At 46.2% G+C, this 7351-nt stretch overlaps 1 long non-coding RNA gene across 1 annotated transcript in view; it reads left to right on the forward strand.

The window, feature by feature from the left end:
- Positions 1-648: 648 nt before the first annotated feature.
- The window catches only part of LOC111544361, a 15074-nt gene continuing 8371 nt past the window's right edge, over positions 649-7351 (forward strand). The window contains exon 1 of the long non-coding RNA XR_002732128.1: positions 649-674. This is a non-coding gene — a long non-coding RNA (uncharacterized LOC111544361). The remainder of the gene's footprint in view (positions 675-7351) is intronic.

Raw genomic sequence — 7351 nt, forward strand, 5'->3', positions numbered from 1 at the left:
TAGAAGAGCGCCTTCCCACTGCACCCATCCCCCTCAGTGCTCTTGGCAAGGCAACAGCTTTCCGAGCTGTCATTGAAAGACGCTGGGCCGAAGTGAGAAAGCCTGGGTTCTAGTCCTGTGTCTGCTACTACCTGCTGGATGGCCGTGGGCAAGTCACTTCTCCTGACGTTGCCGTTTTCTCATCCTCAAAAGGGAAAGGGAGCAGGGAATAAACCCTGCTGTGCCTACTTTACAGGGTGATTATGAAGCTCAAATAAGATAATGGATGTGAAAGCTGTTTTTGTACATTACAGGACATTGAGCAGATGCTCCTATTTCAGGGCAATGGTGATGATGGCGATGATGGTAATGGTGGCTGAGTTACTGTTTATGTGCAACTCCTATAAATATCACACTAAGAGATGAATTCCTGGTTTTAACGGCCTAACAGTAGCCACTTCCTTCATCCCTGGGTTCTTACCCTGGCTCTGAGGGACTCATGAGGAGCTTTGTGAGAGAGTTGGAATGGAAAGTCTCAGCGCATCCTTCTCCCTCTGCAGAGTCCAGCAGTCCCTCTGACATGTCCTCCTCTGAGCATCAGGGAATTAGAGCATCGGTGCCCACATCAAGGTCAAGCTCTCTCTGGTTTCACCTGGAAGAAGGGAGCAGCTGGTGACCTCCAAAGTCTTTCCAAGGTATCAGGTGCTAAAACCTAGAAAATTCTTTTAACACCCCAGCTACCTATGTACTCTTATTCAAGTCAGAAATCAAGGACTCAGAGAGAGGGCTAGGTAGGTCACACCTCTGTCTTGTAGGAGAGTGTGACTTTTTGTGTGTGCGTGCGTGCGTGTGTGTGTGTGTGTTTACACATATGGTGGGTCAACTTCCATGAATTGCAATTCTGGTTCTGAAAGTCTATATTCTGCCTTCCACTTGCCTCTATCCATAGAATATCCAATAGTCAAAAGGTTATTCTAACTGTTACTACTCAAAATAATGTCCATTTATGCCTGTCTTAGATAGAAAACTATTTTGCAGAAAAGGAAACTGAGGCAATGATAAGTAAGTTGATAATGGTTACTGAGAGATACTCTGGGCATCAGGGATCATAATCTCTAATCACCGACTTCTCAGACCTTCTCTGAACACACAGAGGGGCCAGTGCCCTTGTTTGAAGTGAGCTTGCAGCCTGGTCCTAGGTGCAGACGGCTGCCGTTTGCTGTGGGGCAATGGAGCAGGAGGAAGGGAGCGAGGCGGGCTCCTCAGCTGGTCTTAGAATATTAGAATCTTAGGGCCGGAGGGATCACTGGGTTTCAAGGGACCTCCAATGTGCTTACCACCAGAAACCTTTCATAGGCCATCCTTCATGCTGGCTCACATTTAGAACAATTTTGTATGAAGGAAACTAAATATGTTAAAAATTTCTTTTCCTGTGATTTATTAAAGAAATATATGGCTGCTGCTAGGGGTTTCTAACGAACACGAGAGTCCCAATTTATGGCATCTACACAATGCTAGTCAAAAGCAATGGAGTTGGGTTCTTGAGTCAACTCAGCCCCTTCATTGTGAAATGTACGTTTCTATCAGGCTATTTGGAATCACAGAAACCATTGCTATCTTTGAGGATTTCTGGTAGACTAGGGCCCAAAAGTTACCGCTTCTGGACTAGACTGACTACGAGCATTTTACAGGTGAGGAAAGCGGAGCCCAGAGGGAGAAGCGGCTTGTCCAAAGCCACACAGAGCATCAGTAGCAGGTCTGGGACTAGAAGCAGGTCTCCCATTCTCTCCCCTGGGTCCTTTCTTCAGCACTTAGACATCCTGTTAGTTCTTAAGCTGGGAAGCAGGAGAAGCACATAGGACCCTTTCACAGAGCCTCAGCTGTCTGGACCTGCTGATGCTTTTACAGATCCAGACCTAAGCTTATTGCTCCTGCCATAGCATCCAAGTTCTGCCAAGTATGGTAACACCCAGCTCACAAATGACTGAGACTCTGTCTTCGAGGTGACTCATCCTGGCAACAGAATGAGCCCTGGCCAAAGGCACAGTGACATCCTAAAGCCCGCCCTCCCTGTCTCTCTCCATCTCACGGTTAGCCAGAAAAGGCAAAAGCCAGTCCTTTTGTGAAATCAAACAGGCAAGTGTGCCTCAGGGCCCTCTTGGCGCTGGCTAGAGTTGCTGGGACTCACGGGATAGAAGAGAACCTACAAGAGCTTGTCACCGAGAAAACACAGAACACTGGTAACGCAGGCGCAATGGGGCATTTGCTGCACAAGGCGAATTTTATCTTACTGTTTAAACGATGGCACTGCGAGATCTTTCATCTTTCTTCTTCCTCAGGGAAGTAGGTGATGGAAATGTCGTTTCTTTGTCATTGGAGGTTAAACTGCCTCTGGCTTAGCCCTGGGGTAACCCTGCTACTGTGCGGGAGGACACTCACACCTCTGGTGTCTCATCATTAGGTCTTAATTCTGGCATTATACATGCCCATGCTCCTTCTTACTGCAGAGATTTGAGAAAAACAGAAGCTTTAAAAAATCTTGTAAGTTTACATTCGGGGCTCCCCAAGTCAACCTTCCAGGTAAATTCTGCTTTGTTAGTGACACACTGTGCAGACAGCAGGCCTCATCCGTTCCTTCAGTAAACATTGAGTGGTGCTGCTAGTCCAGGCTTTGTGTGAGGACCTGGGAATGAACAAGGGGGTGAGTGACTGGTGAGTGAATGAATGAGCAAGTACCACCCTCTGTCTTGGGGGCACCTCCACACCACCCTTTTCATTTCCAGTTACACCTGAAATTCTTTGTCGAATGTCTGTTTCCCATTAGAACATAAGCCCATGAGTGCAAGGACTATTTCTGTCTCGTTTATCATTCTGAGCCCAGCCCCAGGCGCAGACCATATTTGTTAAATGAAGGATGGTTGGTTGGATGACAGGATGGATTGGTGATTAAACGATCATATAAACGAATAGGTGAGAGATAGTGGGTTTCACCAAATATTTTTCATGTCCTTATTTATTCATTTTCATGTATTTTCATTCTCCTCTATTCATGTTTTTATAGCTTGCTTTGTTTCAGAAAGGATTTGAGGCAACTGCACCAGAAGTTAGAGTTTTAATTTTGGGTTCCAAAGAAAACATTTCAGAATGTGTCGCCAAATCTTAGCTCATCATAATTCGGAACTGGACAACATTCCTGAGCACGTGCCCCAGGCAAGGTGGGCCATGGAGGGACCGTAATGCAATGTCATGCCCTCCAGCTGCTTTGGGTGTAGCTGAGTGTTGCGGGAAGTCAGGAACCCCGAACGGAGGGATCGGCTGAAGCCGTGGCAGAAGAACATAAATTGTGAAGATTTCATGGACATTTATTGGTTCCCAAAATTAATACTTTTATAATTTCTTACACCTGTCTTTACTGTAATATCTGAACATAAATTGTGAAGATTTCATGGACACTTGTCACTTCCCCAATCAATACCCCTGTGTTTTCCTATGCCTGTCTTTACTTTAATCTTTTAATTCTGTCGTCTTCTTCGTAAGCTGAGGAGGATGAATGTCGCCTCAGGACCCTGTATTGTATCAACTGCACAAATTGTTTGTAGAGCATGTGTGTTTGAACAAATGAAATCTGGGCATCTTAAAAAAAAGAACAGGATAACAGCGATGTTCAGGGAACAAGAGAGATAACTTTGAACTGGCCACCGGTGAGCCGGACGGAACAGAGCTATATTCCTCCTCTTTCATAAGCAAATAGGAGAAATACTGCTGAATTCTTTTTCTCAGCAAGGAACATCCCTGAGAAGGAGAATGCGCCCTGAAGGTAGGCCTATAGACAGCCCCTTTTTAAGGCGTTGTGTCTTTTATGGTCGAAGCCGATGGGATGAAATAAGCCCCGGTCTCCTATAGTGCTCCCAGGCTTACTACAATTAGGTGGGAACATTCCCACCTAATAAATTGTGGTCAGACAGGTTACCTGCTCTCAAACCCTGTTTCCTGATAAGATGTTATCAGACAATGCGTGCCCTAAACTTCATTAGCAATTTTAATTTCACCTCATCCGGTGGTCCTGTGATCTCGCCCTGCCTCCATTTGCTTTGTGATATTTTATTACCTTGTGAAGCATGTGATCTCTGTGACCCACACCCTATTCGTGCACTCCCTCCGCTTTTGAAAATCGCTAACAAAAACTTGCTGGTTTTACGGCTCGGGGAACATCACGGATCCTCCTGCCGACATGTGATGTCTCCCCCGGACGCCCAGCTTTAAATTTCTCTCTCTTGTGCTCTTTCCCTTTATTTCTCAACCCAGCCGAGACACTTGGGAAATAGAAAAGAACCCACGTTAAAGATCGGGAGCGGGTTCTCCTGATAGCGGAGGAAAAGCCACTCACCCAGGGCACAGCAGTTCGTGGGGAATGAAGGGTTCAGCCAGGAACACCTATTGCAGTGGAAGCAACGAGGAAGAAAGAACATCTCATCTGACCACGTCTTATTTTTTGCTTATTCCCCGTTGTGCTGGTCATTCAGCAAGCACTGGATATTTTTCCATGAGATTTTATTGACATAGGGGAAATTAGGTGCCACTAAGACAAAGATTACTTTCTTGGTGTCTATGCAAACTACCTACTTCAGTTTCCCATGTGCTAGAAGTCAGTAGGGCAGAAATGAACATATTTCGGAAATTATTTTGACTCTTTTATATTGGAAACCATAGTAAGCACCAATAACATGTCAGGCTATGGGCTAGGTGCTGGAGTGGTGTTGTAAAGACCTCAGTCTAGGGTAGACAAAGAGATGATCATAACACAGTGTGGTAAGAGTAGTGACTGAGGTCAATGCTTGAGGTGCTGTGGGAGGAAAGAAGAGTATGCTTAACCTGGAATGAGGCTTCAAGGAAGCTTCTTTAAAAACAAGTGGGACTGGCTGGGCGTGGTGGCTCACGCCTGTAATCCCAGCACTTTGGGAGGCCGAGGCGGGTGGATCATGAGGTCAAGAGATCGAGACCATCCTGGCCAACATGGTGAAACCCAGTCTCTACTAAAAATCCAAAAATTAGCTGGGCATGGTGGCTCACGCCTGTAGTCCCAGCTACTCAGGAGGATGAGGCAGGAGAATCACTTGAACCCAGGAGGCGGAGGCTGCAGTGAGCCAAGATCACACCACTTCAGCTTGGCGACAGAGCAAGACTCTGTCTCAACAAACAAACCAACAACAACAAAAAAACAGTGGGACTTAGTCGAGAGAAGAAAGCGGAAAGCGGTGGGAAGGATGTTCCAGATATAGAGAGCCCTCTAGAACCCTCTAGAACCCAGGCCTCAGGGACATGAGAGGGCTCAGCATGTTTGGAAAACCATGAGTCATTCTGTTTGGCTTTGGCACAGAGTGTGCGGGATTATGGAGAAATTGAGATGAAAAGCCAGAGAGGTAGGCATGTACTAGATCATGAATGACTTTATGAGTTGTACAAAGAAGTTCAGGTTTTGTTTCAAATGCAACAGGGAAGCAGACACTACAGGATTTTTAAGCAGGAGAATCAAATATGCATTCTAGAGAGATCTCTCTGGGCATGATGCAAAGAGTGGCTGAAGAAGGGGAACACTGGTGGCAGGGAGATGAGTTAGGAGACTGTGACTGCAGCGGGAAGATGTCAGACCTGGATTATGACAGTGGGAATGGAGAGGATGAATGGACGCAATCGGATTGCAGAAGTATCTGTGAAAACCATAGAAACTACTCAAGAAGGAAGCCAGCCGTGGGCCTTCCGGTTTTTCATGGAAACGGCTCTTTCCCAGTATCTGCATTTCATCAACCTTTGCTGCTAGAATCTAATTTATTTCACAGGGTTTGAGAACTCTCTCATAGATGCAAGAAAAAAATCAACCCCTAAGGATGACTTCAAACAAATCAAAGCTTTTTCCTTTAAGTGCATCCATCAAAAGCGGAACCTTTTCACCTCAGGCTTTTAGCAGGAAGATTTTTCTCTGAGTTTTCTTAATGAGCAGGGGTAAGGTGATGGCAATTTTGCAGCTCAGATCTACTTGAAATTGCTCCTTCAAAGAGCCAGGGATCCTGGTCAGTGGCCTAAAACTACACGACAGTGGTTCTCAAGTCTGCTGTACCTGGGTCACCTGAAGGGCTTTTAATACCCTCAGTGGGCAGGTCACAGCCCTGGTCAAGCACTTCAGAGAGTGCCTCTGGGGACAGAACCCAGGCATCAGTGTTTGTTAAAACTCCCAGGTGGGGTGGGCACGGTGGCTCATGTCTGTAATCCCAGCACTTTCGGAGGCCGAGGTGGGCAGATCACCTGAGGTCAGGAGTTTGAGACCAGCCTGGCCAACATGGCGAAACCCCGTCTCTATGAAAAATACAAAAATTAGCCGGGTGTGGTGGCGCATGCCTGTAATTCCAGTTACTTGGGAGGCTGAGGCAGAAGAATTGCTTGAACCCAGGAGGTGGAGGTTGCAGTGAGCTGAGATTGCACCACTGCACTCCAGCCTGGGCGACAGAGTAGTACTCCATCTCAAAAAAAAACCCACAAAAAAGACAAAAAACAAAAGACAAAAGCCTCCCAGGTGATTCCTGGCACAGCCAAGCTTGAGAACTACTGAAGGAGAGAAGAACTGCTAACCCCCGCCCCCCATCAACCACGCAAAACCAACTTACTACACCTCTTGGGAGAGGTACACCGGGGTCATGAAAGGGAAGGCCCAGTTCTCTGACTGCATAAAAGCATGATTTGATTTAAAATTTCCTAAGATATTTAATCTTCCTAAAATTTTCAAGAAGATAAAAACTTTAAATAACAGAATTACCTGAAAGCAAGATAAGAAGAGATTTGAAAGATCCTACAGTCCATTTCTCGACCGTAGCTTGCCTGTGTGCACTGAAGCAGTCTGCCTCAGACCGACCCCAGCCTCTGCTAATCTGGAGGCAGTCCCCAGGCAGGAAGGAGGAGTCCAGGGCAACCTGCAGCCCTCACCACCAGGCCCTGCTCACTGTTTCCCGGGTGAGCCTGGGACCTCTCCACATTTCCATTCAAGTGTTTCAACAGCACAAAGAAAGACCCCAAAACTGGGGCAGAGCCTGAAACAGCCCATAGATTCGAGTTCCATTCTCTCCCTAAACAATTGTGCTTAACTTGTTCTCTCTTCCTTAATATATCAATGTTGATTTTAATGTAAAACCAATGCCTACGAATCACCAAACAAATTGTCCCTCAAGAAGATGGCTTATATTTATTTCTGTGGCTTCTAGCACCCACTGATGCCCTAGTGTACACACTGGAGATAATGATGATGATGATGGTGATGGTGATGATGAATGTTACATAGCCTGGGCTGGAGATAATGATGATGATGATGGTGATGGTGATGGTG

The sequence above is a fragment of the Piliocolobus tephrosceles genome, chromosome 2 (genome assembly GCF_002776525.5).
Source record: "Piliocolobus tephrosceles isolate RC106 chromosome 2, ASM277652v3, whole genome shotgun sequence".
Classification (NCBI taxonomy): domain Eukaryota; kingdom Metazoa; phylum Chordata; class Mammalia; order Primates; family Cercopithecidae; genus Piliocolobus; species Piliocolobus tephrosceles.